At 39.2% G+C, this 15,148-nt stretch overlaps 1 non-coding gene across 1 annotated transcript; it reads left to right on the top strand.

Moving 5' to 3' along the window:
- The first annotated feature begins 7,167 nt into the window (after positions 1-7,167).
- Positions 7,168-7,271, top strand: LOC148570834 (small nucleolar RNA R71). Its single transcript, XR_015880256.1, has one exon. It is a non-coding gene; the product is annotated as a small nucleolar RNA R71 (small nucleolar RNA).
- Positions 7,272-15,148: the final 7,877 nt, after the last annotated feature.

Raw genomic sequence — 15,148 nt, 5'->3', positions numbered from 1 at the left:
ATTGACCTTTTGTGGAGGGTAGAAACGTGCCAGAAACTTGCCTTCCACCTCATCCCATGTGGTTAGACTCCCCCTTGGGAATGATTCCAGCCACTTAGCTGCCTTGTCCCTAAGTGAAAATGGGAACAAGAGCAGTTTATAGGCATCTTCCTGGACTCCATTGGACTTCACAGTGTCACAAATTCTCAGGAATTTTGTGAGATGTTGGTTTGGGTCTTCATTAGCACTTCCTCCAAAGGAACAATGATTTTCCACCAATGATATTAGCTGTGGCTTGAGCTCAAAATTGTTGGCCTGAATGGGTGGTTTCTGGATGCTACTACCACAATTCCCAGAGGTTGGGTTTATGTATGAACTAAGAACCCTCCTCTCAGGAATGGCATTGTTTCCATCAGCTCTCTCATGGTTGTGAACTTCTCTATCCATGTTGAGATCTAGAGCTTCCTCAAAATTGTCCTCAGATTCTCCTTCAGATTCCTCTTCTCCCACTACTCTCTTCCCTCTTGCTTCCCTTCTAAGTCTATGAAGGGTCCTTTCCGGTTCGGTATATGGAGGAGTTGATGTCTCTCCTCTCCTACCTGTCATACAAGAACACAGCTCAAACACAAACAGGTAAAATACTCTTGGTTAATGGAAGAGTATGGTCAGCTCAATTGAGGAATTAATTCAAACAGTTAGTGAGTCAGTGAGTTAGTTGCATGAATTTAAAGGCATAAAGAAGGAAAGCATGTAACCAAGTGCAGAAATTAAAATTCAACAAGTATTTAGAACAGAATTAACAAAGCAAGAGAAAATTGCTCAATCTAGTTAGCTTCCAATTTGAGAATTGTCAATCGAAAACCAATCCCCGGCAACGGCGCCATAAACTTGATGCGCATAAACGTGTTATGCTACGATTTAGGAAATTGCACGATCGGCAAAATTCCTTCCGGCAAGTGCACCGGTTATCGTCGTCAAGTAAAAACTCACAATAGAGTGAGGTCGAATCCCACAAGGATTGGTTGAGTGAGCAATTCGGATTAGAAGTGTGTTCTAGTTGAGCGGAATCAAGATTTGAGATGAGAATTGCGGAATGTAAAATTGGCGGGAAAAGTAAATGACAAGAAAATTAAATGGCTGAATCTTAAATTGCATGAATTAAAGAGCAGAATGTAAATTGCTGAAATTAAAAGGGAATGGGGATGATTGCAAGAATTGAATTGCAGAATGTAAAGAGAAAGTAGAAATCAGAAATGGGGAATTCATTGGGTTTAGGAGATATTGAAATCTCCGAATCAAAACATGTAAATCTCTTCCTCAACCAATGCATTCATTGAATTTTGCTTGGCAATCTTATATGATTGGATCCCAATTCCTTGGCTCACCAATGCTCTCTAAAAACAAACAAATTCCCAATCCCTTGGTTTAAATGTTCATAAGAAGAGATGACGCTTGATCATTGATTATACCACACAATTTCATGAACCACAATTTGGTAGGATTACATGTCACAATATCCATCCAAACCCCAATCCAATCCACTGTGAGAAAGCTTCTCTAGCATGAATCCTCCATTCCTTTCCCAAGGCTCCGAAGGATTCCAAGTATGAGTAGTCTCTTTCCCAAGACAACTACTCAATGGAATTAGATCGAGAAGCTTTCTAACAAAATTCAAGAGAAAAGATTGAAGAAGAAGATAAACTATTATTGATTCATTGAATTACAATAGAGCTCCCTAACCCAATGAAAGGGGGTTTAGTGAATCATAGCTCTGAATTCAATTACAAAGAAAAAGAAACTAGCTAAAAGTGAAAGTAAAAGTCCCCCCCTCTAACTTAACTTCTATCCTATTTATACACTTTCTATATTGAGCTTCAGTTGTGCTTCTTGGGCTTTGAGGCCTCTCCTTGCTTTCCTTTTGTCTTGGGTTTATGATCCATAATCTTGATGAGGTTGTTGATCCAAATCCTGTAACATTTATTGAGCCAACTTAGTGATAATCAAATAATGGCACATGACTCAATAAATGAGATTTCAAACTCATCAATCCCTCAGGCCCAATCCCATAAACCATGATATTCAATTGGGTTTCATACCAAAGTAAGTTTAAGTTAATAATTGTGCTCAAAGACTAACTTAAATCACAATATTTTTGGCCCAGAAACCTTTTTTCAAGAGTGGCGTTTAAGTTGTAGTTTAAGCTTAAACTGCAACTTAAACGCCAGACACTTCCAGTGATGCCATTTGTAGAAGCACGTTTAAGCTTCAGTTAAGGTTAAACTGAAGCTTAAACGTGGAAATGGAAGAAGGTAGCCCTGGAGAGTCATGTAGTCGAACACGTTTAAGCTTCAGTTTAAGGTTAAACTGAAGCTTAAACGTGGAGATAGGAAGGGCAGCCCTGGAGGTCGAACACGTTTAACCTCCAGTTTGAGGTCAAACTGGAGGTTAAACGTGGAAAAGGGTGGAGGCATACTGGAGGTCGAACACGTTTAACCTCCAGTTTGAGGTCAAACTGGAGGTTAAACGTGGAAGCTTGGAATGGTGGCCCTGGAGGTGTCGAACACGTTTAACCTCCAGTTTGAGGTCAAACTGGAGGTTAAACGTGGAAAAGGGTGGAGGCATACTGGAGGTCGAACACGTTTAACCTCCAGTTTGAGGTCAAACTGGAGGTTAAACGTGGAAGCTTGGAATGGTGGCCCTGGAGGTGTCGAACACGTTTAACCTCCAGTTTGGGGTCAAACTGGAGGTTAAACGTGGAGATGGAGAGAGCAACCCTGGAGTGAAAAAACTATCGAACACGTTTAAGCTCCAGTTTGAGTCAAACTGGAGCTTAAACGTGGAATGGCCCCTGGTACTCTTCCTGGTTCTGGCGTTTAACCTCCAGTTTGAGGTCAAACTGGAGGTTAAACGTGGAACTCCTCCCTGGGTGGCATACTCATTCTGGCGTTTAACCTCCAGTTTGAGGTCAAACTGGAGGTTAAACGTGGAATGCTCCTTAAGTGAGGCTTTTCATTCTGGCGTTTAACCTCCAGTTTGAGGTCAAACTGGAGGTTAAACTTCAATCCCAGCATTTCTTATCCTTCATGATTTTGGCGTTTAAGCTCCAGTTTAGGCTTAAACTGGAACTTAAACTCCACATGTGATATTCAAGCTTCCTTTATTGATTTTGTTGCTTCCTTGCTTAGCCTCTTCTTCCCTGAAATCATCCAAACAATTGCATCAAAGTCTTGCAAAATTTCATGAGAAATCTTTCATTCATAGCATTTAAGTAATATAACTAAAACTCATGGAATTTGCATCGAAATCATATTGTTTGGATGGTTCATTACTTTGTTCTTCATTTAACCATTTTTGGTTACTTTAAGCTCAAGAAAATGCATAAAACAACTAAAACTAACAGAAAAATGCCAGTGAAACTAGCCTATGATGCCTTGGCATCACAACACCAAACTTAATACTTGCTTGTCCCTAAGCAAGTCCTGAGTTATTTGAGAAGAAAGTATGAACAGAAAGTAATTACATTGGCTATATTAGCAAGCATTTGAAGTTCATCAGAAGGGTTCTATGCAGAAAGTTGCAGCATCACTTTTTCATACTTATCAGGTAGGATTATCACTTTTTTATTGCATCCGTCAAAAATTGCTATGGCCTCCTGTTATTCTTATGTCTTTGGCACTTCTCTTTTGTTTTTCTTTTCTTTTTCTTAGAGCTTCTTTTGCTCCTTGTTTGCTTAGTGTCATGTGTTGCACAAGCCTTTGGCATTTTCTTTTTCTTATCAGTGCACTACACATATCCACTTTAGGCATTTTAGTTCACATTTCTTCTTGAGACATTGGTGCCCAGCACCTCTTTGTGTGACTAAATGTTTTGTATTGAGGTTGCTCTTGATAATGGACTTTTGGTTGATAATCCCGGGTTAGTTAACCCAAGTTACCAAGTGTTGAAACCCTCCTCAGAACCTATTCATCCAAGCATATCCTTAATACATAAACACCACAGGCATTTGTCTCAGAAGTTCAAACCATTGGTGCCTAGCTTATTTTCTCAATTTTTTTTGCTTTTTGGTTGCCTTTTTCCGTGGCTTTTTCTTTTCCTTTTTCTTTCTTTTTCATGGCCAAAGACATTTATTCATCAAGATCCATAGACAATTTTTACTTCTACATAAAAAATGATAATTCTACACTCTAATTTTAGTGATGTGACTAAACAATCAAGCATGCATACCACCACTTAATTCTACTTGATTTGTCACTAATTTAGCCAAGTTACTTTTGTTCAAGCTTTTCTTTTATTTTTGGAAACAGAACAAGCATGGCAGGCACTTGTTTAAGAAGGTGAAGTTATATCCAAACATCTAAGCATTCACTTTATTCAAAGCAATTAACAAAAAAAACTACACATTCCAGAAAGAGTCAACATTTACAGTTTAAACCAGAACACGCATGCTTTTGTTTAACCTTTTTAAAGAATTATCAAGGAATAATACCACCTTGTGAAATTCCTTGTTTTCTCTTTGTTGTCAGGAAACACTTTGATTTCTCCTTCTTCTTCCTAAATGTTGCTTCATGCTTTAAGGTTCTTGTTTCCTTTCCTGCAAAGAGTAATGAAGTTGCTTGCTCCTCAAGCACTTAAGTGGTTAGCTCAACTATGTGTGGGTAAGTATCGGATTCTTAAGTTGGTGTGTGAACACCAAACTTAGTCTCCCACTTACTTCTCTGTGTTCTTTGAATCCTTGAGTTATCTTGGAATGATGTTGCTACTAAGGGTTTTAAGCATTTCTGTGACTGCTTAGAATAGTTGTTCCTTTCACATAATTCAAAGGTTGTTGTGTTCAGTTGATCTTTATGGTGGAACACCAAACTTAGAGTCACACATTCCCCTTTGACTTATGGATCCATGAATTCATTGTTTGGTGTGAAACACCAAACTTAATTCTTTGCAATGCACAGAAACTACTTTACCCCTTTTATTGAAACAAATAAAAGAAACAGCAAAAAGGTATTACCTCAGGTTGGGTTGCCTCCCAACAAGCGCTTGTTTAACGTCATTAGCTTGACGGTTTTCCCTTGTTAGGGTGGATTGTAGTGCTTGACGTCCTCTCCTCTCACTATGAAAACGTCCCCTCTTGATTCATTCATGACCTCTAAATGTTCCATAGAAAGAACTTTCTTGATTGTGAACACTTGAGGGAGCTGGGAAGGAATGGTCTTGAGGCCAGGTGGGATTGGCAGATAATGACTTGAGATCACTTTATCTCCCGGAGAAAAACCTTCAGTGGGAATTTTCTTGTTTCTCCATCCTCTTGGCAATCTCCCTATCACTCTTCCCTTTCTCTTGAGGATTTCTTCATTGACCTTTATGTCAGGAGGATCCTTCTGATCTGTTTCCACTGATTCTTGTGGCTCTAACTCTTGCAACTCTTGTTTGCCTTCCAATGACTGTTTTAGAGTCTCAGCTGCTGGATTACTTTCCTCCAAACACGGATGGCTACTATCATCTTTAGGCTTTTCAGATTCTGGTTCAGGCTCAGATGCAGGTTTGAAGACTTTGAAAATGAGCTGTTCATCATGTATTCTCAGAATTAGTTCTCCTTGTTCTACATCTATGAGCGCTCTAGTAGTGGCTAGAAATGGTCTGCCCAGAATGATAGGGTGTAAATAGCTTTCCTCCATGTCCACAATGACAAAGTCTGTGGGGAAATAATAATCTCCTACTTTCACCAGCACATTTTCAACTACCCCTTCAGCTTGCTTCTGAGTTTTGTCAGCCAGTTGTATGATTACATCAGTGGATCTCACCTCGTTCAGTTGTAGCCTCTTCATAAAAGTTAGAGGCATCACATTTATGCTAGCTCCTAGATCACAGAATCCTCTGTCAATTTTTGTTTCCCCTATGATGCAAGGGATATGAAAACTTCCTGGGTCCGTTTTCTTAGAGAGTGTGTCCTTCTTGATGAGAGCACTGCATTCTTTGTTCATTGTTACCGTTTGTCCTCCCTTCAAAACTCTTTTCTTGCTTAACAATTCCTTTAAATACTTGATGTGTGTGGGCATTTGATGAAGAATCTCAAGAAAGGGAATATTGACATGCAGAGAATTAAATGTCTCTAGAAACCTTGAATAGGTTTTCCTTTTTTCACCTCCTCCTAACCTCTCAGGAAATGGTGCTTTTGGTTGGTATACTTCCATCATGCCTTTTTGCAGATCCTTGGCTTGCTCAGTTCCACTTTCCTGCTTAACTTCTTCCACATCTTCTTTCAAGATTTCTGGTTCCTGCTGTGAGGACCTGATTCCTTCTTCTTCTGAGACTTCCTTCAATATGGTGATGGCCTTGCACTCTTCCCATCTTACTCTCTTTTGTTCCCCCTTAGGATTCTTTTCTGTGTCACTAGGGAACACTGCAGTTGATTTGGGTGCCTGTTGAGATAGCTCTCCTACTTGAGATTCCAACCTTTTGAGTTTTTCACCATGGTTTCTTAAGGTAGTTCTCACATCATCCCTGAAGCTCTTCAATTCAATTATGTCTTGGCTCATGGTTGCCATCATTCCTTCCATCCGGTTTAATTGATCTTGAAATTGTTGGTTCGGATTAGGTTGGGTATGTTGATTATTTTGGCCATGATATGATGATTGGGGGTAAGTGTTTTGTGTGGCTTGGTATGATCTTTGGTTGGAGTTTTGGTATGTGGAATTGTTTTGTTGGTTGTGGTTGTAAGGTTTGTGGTTTTGTGGTTGGGTTTGTTGGTTTCCCCACCCAAAGTTTGGGTGGTTTCTCCAGCCTGGGTTGTAAGTGTTGGAGTGTGGATCATATGATTGCCTTTGTTGGTTTCCCACATAGTTAACCTCATCCCAATCACCTCCTTCAATGCCTACTTCCTCTTGATCTTGTGTGTGTATTGCAGCCACTTGCTTTGTTTCTAATTGCCTGGTAAGCTCTGCTAGTTGCTTGGCAAACACCTTGTTTTGGGCTAGAATTGTATCAACATGGTTCAGCTCCATGACTCCCTTAGTGTTGTGCCTTTCTGATGCATAGTAGTACTCATTCTCAGCCACTGTCTCGATCACTTCAATGGCTTCTTCCACGGTCTTTTTCTTGTTCAATGAACCTCCTGATGAATGGTCTACAGCCTTCCTTGATTCATAAGAGAGCCCATCATAGAAGATGTGCAATTGCACCCAATCATGGAACATGTTTGGTGGGCATTTCCTTGTCAAGTCCTTGAATCTCTCCCATGCCTCGTAGAGAGTTTCACCATCTTGTTGTCTAAAAGTCTGGACCTCAGATCGAAGCCTATTGACCTTTTGTGGAGGGTAGAAACGTGCCAGAAACTTGCCTTCCACCTCATCCCATGTGGTTAGACTCCCCCTTGGGAATGATTCCAGCCACTTAGCTGCCTTGTCCCTAAGTGAAAATGGGAACAAGAGCAGTTTATAGGCATCTTCCTGGACTCCATTGGACTTCACAGTGTCACAAATTCTCAGGAATTTTGTGAGATGTTGGTTTGGGTCTTCATTAGCACTTCCTCCAAAGGAACAATGATTTTCCACCAATGATATTAGCTGTGGCTTGAGCTCAAAATTGTTGGCCTGAATGGGTGGTTTCTGGATGCTACTACCACAATTCCCAGAGGTTGGGTTTATGTATGAACTAAGAACCCTCCTCTCAGGAATGGCATTGTTTCCATCAGCTCTCTCATGGTTGTGAACTTCTCTATCCATGTTGAGATCTAGAGCTTCCTCAAAATTGTCCTCAGATTCTCCTTCAGATTCCTCTTCTCCCACTACTCTCTTCCCTCTTGCTTCCCTTCTAAGTCTATGAAGGGTCCTTTCCGGTTCGGTATATGGAGGAGTTGATGTCTCTCCTCTCCTACCTGTCATACAAGAACACAGCTCAAACACAAACAGGTAAAATACTCTTGGTTAATGGAAGAGTATGGTCAGCTCAATTGAGGAATTAATTCAAACAGTTAGTGAGTCAGTGAGTTAGTTGCATGAATTTAAAGGCATAAAGAAGGAAAGCATGTAACCAAGTGCAGAAATTAAAATTCAACAAGTATTTAGAACAGAATTAACAAAGCAAGAGAAAATTGCTCAATCTAGTTAGCTTCCAATTTGAGAATTGTCAATCGAAAACCAATCCCCGGCAACGGCGCCATAAACTTGATGCGCATAAACGTGTTATGCTACGATTTAGGAAATTGCACGATCGGCAAAATTCCTTCCGGCAAGTGCACCGGTTATCGTCGTCAAGTAAAAACTCACAATAGAGTGAGGTCGAATCCCACAAGGATTGGTTGAGTGAGCAATTCGGATTAGAAGTGTGTTCTAGTTGAGCGGAATCAAGATTTGAGATGAGAATTGCGGAATGTAAAATTGGCGGGAAAAGTAAATGACAAGAAAATTAAATGGCTGAATCTTAAATTGCATGAATTAAAGAGCAGAATGTAAATTGCTGAAATTAAAAGGGAATGGGGATGATTGCAAGAATTGAATTGCAGAATGTAAAGAGAAAGTGGAAATCAGAAATGGGGAATTCATTGGGTTTAGGAGATATTGAAATCTCCGAATCAAAACATGTAAATCTCTTCCTCAACCAATGCATTCATTGAATTTTGCTTGGCAATCTTATATGATTGGATCCCAATTCCTTGGCTCACCAATGCTCTCTAAAAACAAACAAATTCCCAATCCCTTGGTTTAAATGTTCATAAGAAGAGATGATGCTTGATCACTGATTATACCACACAATTTCATGAACCACAATTTGGTAGGATTACATGTCACAATATCCATCCAAACCCCAATCCAATCCACTGTGAGAAAGCTTCTCTAGCATGAATCCTCCATTCCTTTCCCAAGGCTCCGAAGGATTCCAAGTATGAGTAGTCTCTTTCCCAAGACAACTACTCAATGGAATTAGATCGAGAAGCTTTCTAACAAAATTCAAGAGAAAAGATTGAAGAAGAAGATAAACTATTATTGATTCATTGAATTACAATAGAGCTCCCTAACCCAATGAAAGGGGGTTTAGTGAATCATAGCTCTGAATTCAATTACAAAGAAAAAGAAACTAGCTAAAAGTGAAAGTAAAAGTCCCCTTTCTAACTTAACTTCTATCCTATTTATACACTTTCTATATTGAGCTTCAGTTGTGCTTCTTGGGCTTTGAGGCCTCTCCTTGCTTTCCTTTTGTCTTGGGTTTATGATCCATAATCTTGATGAGGTTGTTGATCCAAATCCTGTAACATTTATTGAGCCAACTTAGTGATAATCAAATAATGGCACATGACTCAATAAATGAGATTTCAAACTCATCAATCCCTCAGGCCCAATCCCATAAACCATGATATTCAATTGGGTTTCATACCAAAGTAAGTTTAAGTTAATAATTGTGCTCAAAGACTAACTTAAATCACAATATTTTTGGCCCAGAAACCTTTTTTCAAGAGTGGCGTTTAAGTTGTAGTTTAAGCTTAAACTGCAACTTAAACGCCAGACACTTCCAGTGATGCCATTTGTAGAAGCACGTTTAAGCTTCAGTTAAGGTTAAACTGAAGCTTAAACGTGGAAATGGAAGAAGGTAGCCCTGGAGGGTCATGTAGTCGAACACGTTTAAGCTTCAGTTTAAGGTTAAACTGAAGCTTAAACGTGGAGATAGGAAGGGCAGCCCTGGAGGTCGAACACGTTTAACCTCCAGTTTGAGGTCAAACTGGAGGTTAAACGTGGAAAAGGGTGGAGGCATACTGGAGGTCGAACACGTTTAACCTCCAGTTTGAGGTCAAACTGGAGGTTAAACGTGGAAGCTTGGATTGGTGGCCCTGGAGGTGTCGAACACGTTTAATCTCCAGTTTGGGGTCAAACTGGAGGTTAAACGTGGAGATGGAGAGAGCAACCCTGGAGTGAAAAAAACTATCGAACACGTTTAAGCTCCAGTTTGAGTCAAACTGGAGCTTAAACGTGGAATGGCCCCTGGTACTCTTCCTGGTTCTGGCGTTTAACCTCCAGTTTGAGGTCAAACTGGAGGTTAAACGTGGAACTCCTCCCTGGGTGGCATACTCATTCTGGCGTTTAACCTCCAGTTTGAGGTCAAACTGGAGGTTAAACTTCATTTCCAGCATTTCTTATCCTTCATGATTTTTGGCGTTTAAGCTCCAGTTTAGGCTTAAACTGGAACTTAAACTCCACATGTGATATTCAAGCTTCCTTTATTGATTTTGTTGCTTCCTTGCCTAACCTCTTCTTCCCTGAAATCATCCAAACAGTTGCATCAAAGTCTTGCTAAAATTCATGAGAATTCTTCCATTCATAGCATTCAAGGAATATAACTAAAAACTCATGGAATTTGCATAAAAATCTTCATGTTTGAATGATTTAAGACAAGCATGACTATTTGGCCCAAATGATTACTTAAGGCTCAAGAAAATGCATAAAACAACTAAAAATAACATAAAAAATGCTAGTGAAACTAGCCTAAGATGCCTTGGCATCACAACACCAAACTTAATACTTGCTTGTCCCTAAGCAAGTTCTGAATTATTGAGAAGAAAGAATGAAACAGAAGGTAAATTCATTAGCCATATCAGTAAGTAATTGACATTGATTAATGGGGTGTTCATGCAGAAAGTTGTTGCAGCATCACTTTATTGTTTCTTAGGTAAGAATGTCACTTTTTATGTTTCCACTAAAACACTGCTATGGCCTCTTGTTATTCACATATCCTTGGCAAGTTTCTTTTCTTTGTTTTTCTTTTTCTTTGAGCTTATTTGCTCCTTGTTGCTCAGTGTCATGTGTTGCACAAGCCTTTGGCATTTTCTTTTCTTATCAGTGCACGACACATATCCACTACAGGCATTTTAGTTCACATTTCTTCTTGAGACATTGGTACCCAGCACCTCTTTGTGTGACTAAATGTTTTGTATTTAGGTTGCTCTTGATAATGGACTTTTGGTTGATAATCCCGGGTTAGTTAACCCAAGTTACCAAGTGTTGAAACACTCCTCAGAACCTATTCATCCAAGCATATCCTTAATACATAAACACCACAGGCATTTGTCTCAGAAGTTCAAACCATTGGTGCCTAGCTTATTTTCTCAATTTTTTTTTGCTTTTTGGTTGCCCTTTTTCAGTGGCTTTTTCTTCTTCTTCTTCTTTCTTTTTCATGGCCAAAGACATTTATTCATCAAGATCCATAGACAGCATCCTAATTTCCACTAAAAGTGACAATTCTAACTTTATTTCTTAGTGAGCTGACTATTCAATCAAACATGCATACCACCACTTAATCTTATTTGATTTCTTACTAAATGGAATTGAGTTACTTTTGTTCAAACTTTTCTTTTATTTTTTTGGAAACAGAACAAGCATGGCAAGCATACATTTAAGCAAGTGAAGTTTATCCAAACACTTAGACTATCACTTATTTGGAAATTAAACAAACAGACAAACAAAAACTGCAATGACTCAAACTTAAAGCAGGGGTGCATGCAAACTTCCAATATCAGCAATTCAAAGTACAAGCAATTAAGTGACAATACAACCTTTTAGCATCTTCTTTGTTGTTCATCATCCTTCCTAGCCTTGGTGTTCTCTTTGATGATGATGTATATTCCTTCCATGAGATTGATTGTCTTCCTGCAAAGCTATTAGAAGTTGCTTGTTCCCCAAGCACTTTGAGAATTGGTTAGCATGCATGTATGTTTGTAGGCCTCTGAACTTAGATTGGTGTGTGAACACCAAACTTAGTTCCTTGCCATATGCAGCAATTTGGATCATATGCAGAAAACCTCATGTGCTTTTATTAAGAAAATAACTATGAACTAGAAAAAGAAACTATGAACTAGAAATTAAACTATTGTTTAAGTAGTTTCCCTGATTGGTTGGAGCTAGTGACTAGTCATGCTGAGGTAGAAATGTGCTTTTAATGAAGTTTTTGGTGGAACACCAAACTTAGAATCTCACATTCATCCTTGAATTGTTTTGGTGTGCAACACCAAACTTAGCTCCTTGCAATACAGATAAATCTACTTAACTCTTTTATTGAAATAACTAGAAAAGAAAAACTACCTTTGGTTGGGTTGCCTCCCAACAAGCGCTTCTTTAACGTCATTAGCTTGACATGCTGTTCCTGACTTTCTTCCTCTTCCTCCAGTTTGTTAAGAGGAATGACTTCAAGTGGATAAAGGAGCTAGTTAGTGCCCCTTTTTGTGAATGCTTCTTTCCAGCAAGCTTTCCCTTGTGATTGGCTTGAGTGAACTTGCTTGTTGGCTCAGGAGTTGGATTGTTCTTCGACCTTCTCTTCTTCATGGATATGGTCCTTTGTTTCTCGGTCACAATCCTCATTTTGGTGCTTGTTTCTACTGCCTTCACATCCTTGATCTCAGAACTTGGTTGTTGTTGGACAGTTGGAGTATCCTGTTCATCAAAATCTTCCTGAATTTGTGGTTCAATGAACCCTTCCTCTTTGCAACTCTCTGTTTCATTGGAGTGTGATCTCCCTTGATTAACCTTCTCCATTTCTTGTTCTTCTGATTCCTCCCTTGGGTTTGCCATGGTCTCACTAGAAGAATTGTGGGTAGGGATTTGCTTTGATAGATATCCAATTTGTGCTTCTAGCTTTTGAATGGCAGCACCTTGATTTTGTAAGTTGGATATCAATTCTTCCTTAAAGCCTTTCAAATCGGTTATGTCTTGACTCATGGTTGCAAGCATTCCTTCTATCCTGTCTAATTGATCTTGAAATTGTTGGTTCGGATTAGGTTGATGAGGTTGATTATCTTGGCTGTGATATGGTGGCTGGGAGTATGTGTTTTGTGTGGGTTGATAGAGTCTTTGGTTGGCGTGTTGGTAGTGGTATGACTCTTGTGTGTAGTGGAATGAGTCTTGTGGATAGTGAAATGAATTGTATGAATTTGAGAAGGAATTTTGTGCTGAGAAATGCTCAAGTGATGAAGAATTTGGATATGTAAAACTAGGAGGTGAGGTTGGATAATTCAGAGGTGATGGCTCTTGATGAATGGGGTGTGAATAAGTGAAATCTCTTTGGTTTTGATCTTCCCAGCCACAACTTGAGTAGTGATCAAATTCACCAAAACATGGACCATTTTGTGGCTCTGGGAAGTACCCCGTTTCCTGTTCCTGATACCCCCACCCACCATGAGCATAATAACATGAATCATTCTGTGGTGGTGGAGAGTTTCTCATGGATTTTGATTGACCAAAAGATGATGGATACTCCTTTCTTTTTTGCAATGTGCTCAGTCTCAAACAATACTCATCCAAAGATAGTGGAAATCCCATAGTGAGGCAATATCACAAACAGCTAGTGGTTAGTATGCTAACAAGTGAATAAGCAAAGAAAACAAATTAAAATTTGCAGAAATTAGCAGTAATAAACTGAAACAAAAACTATTAACAAAAGAAAAGAAAAATTGCTCAATCTAGTTAGCTTCCAATTTGAGAATTGTCAATCGAAAACCAATCCCCGGCAACGGCGCCATAAACTTGATGCGCATAAACGTGTTATGCTACGATTTAGGAAATTGCACGATCGGCAAAATTCCTTCCGGCAAGTGCACCGGTTATCGTCGTCAAGTAAAAACTCACAATAGAGTGAGGTCGAATCCCACAAGGATTGGTTGAGTGAGCAATTCGGATTAGAAGTGTGTTCTAGTTGAGCGGAATCAAGATTTGAGATGAGAATTGCGGAATGTAAAATTGGCGGGAAAAGTAAATGACAAGAAAATTAAATGGCTGAATCTTAAATTGCATGAATTAAAGAGCAGAATGTAAATTGCTGAAATTAAAAGGGAATGGGGATGATTGCAAGAATTGAATTGCAGAATGTAAAGAGAAAGTGGAAATCAGAAATGGGGAATTCATTGGGTTTAGGAGATATTGAAATCTCCGAATCAAAACATGTAAATCTCTTCCTCAACCAATGCATTCATTGAATTTTGCTTGGCAATCTTATATGATTGGATCCCAATTCCTTGGCTCACCAATGCTCTCTAAAAACAAACAAATTCCCAATCCCTTGGTTTAAATGTTCATAAGAAGAGATGATGCTTGATCACTGATTATACCACACAATTTCATGAACCACAATTTGGTAGGATTACATGTCACAATATCCATCCAAACCCCAATCCAATCCACTGTGAGAAAGCTTCTCTAGCATGAATCCTCCATTCCTTTCCCAAGGCTCCGAAGGATTCCAAGTATGAGTAGTCTCTTTCCCAAGACAACTACTCAATGGAATTAGATCGAGAAGCTTTCTAACAAAATTCAAGAGAAAAGATTGAAGAAGAAGATAAACTATTATTGATTCATTGAATTACAATAGAGCTCCCTAACCCAATGAAAGGGGGTTTAGTGAATCATAGCTCTGAATTCAATTACAAAGAAAAAGAAACTAGCTAAAAGTGAAAGTAAAAGTCCCCCTTTCTAACTTAACTTCTATCCTATTTATACACTTTCTATATTGAGCTTCAGTTGTGCTTCTTGGGCTTTGAGGCCTCTCCTTGCTTTCCTTTTGTCTTGGGTTTATGATCCATAATCTTGATGAGGTTGTTGATCCAAATCCTGTAACATTTATTGAGCCAACTTAGTGATAATCAAATAATGGCACATGACTCAATAAATGAGATTTCAAACTCATCAATCCCTCAGGCCCAATCCCATAAACCATGATATTCAATTGGGTTTCATACCAAAGTAAGTTTAAGTTAATAATTGTGCTCAAAGACTAACTTAAATCACAATATTTTTGGCCCAGAAACCTTTTTTCAAGAGTGGCGTTTAAGTTGTAGTTTAAGCTTAAACTGCAACTTAAACGCCAGACACTTCCAGTGATGCCATTTGTAGAAGCACGTTTAAGCTTCAGTTAAGGTTAAACTGAAGCTTAAACGTGGAAATGGAAGAAGGTAGCCCTGGAGGGTCATGTAGTCGAACACGTTTAAGCTTCAGTTTAAGGTTAAACTGAAGCTTAAACGTGGAGATAGGAAGGGCAGCCCTGGAGGTCGAACACGTTTAACCTCCAGTTTGAGGTCAAACTGGAGGTTAAACGTGGAAAAGGGTGGAGGCATACTGGAGGTCGAACACGTTTAACCTCCAGTTTGAGGTCAAACTGGAGGTTAAACGTGGAAGCTTGGAATGGTGGCCCTGGAGGTGTC

The sequence above is a fragment of the Arachis ipaensis genome, chromosome B3 (genome assembly GCF_059453495.1).
Source record: "Arachis ipaensis isolate K30076 ecotype BB chromosome B3, ASM5945349v1, whole genome shotgun sequence".
Lineage (NCBI taxonomy): Eukaryota > Viridiplantae > Streptophyta > Magnoliopsida > Fabales > Fabaceae > Arachis > Arachis ipaensis.
This window is presented reverse-complemented; position numbering and strand designations above follow the sequence as displayed.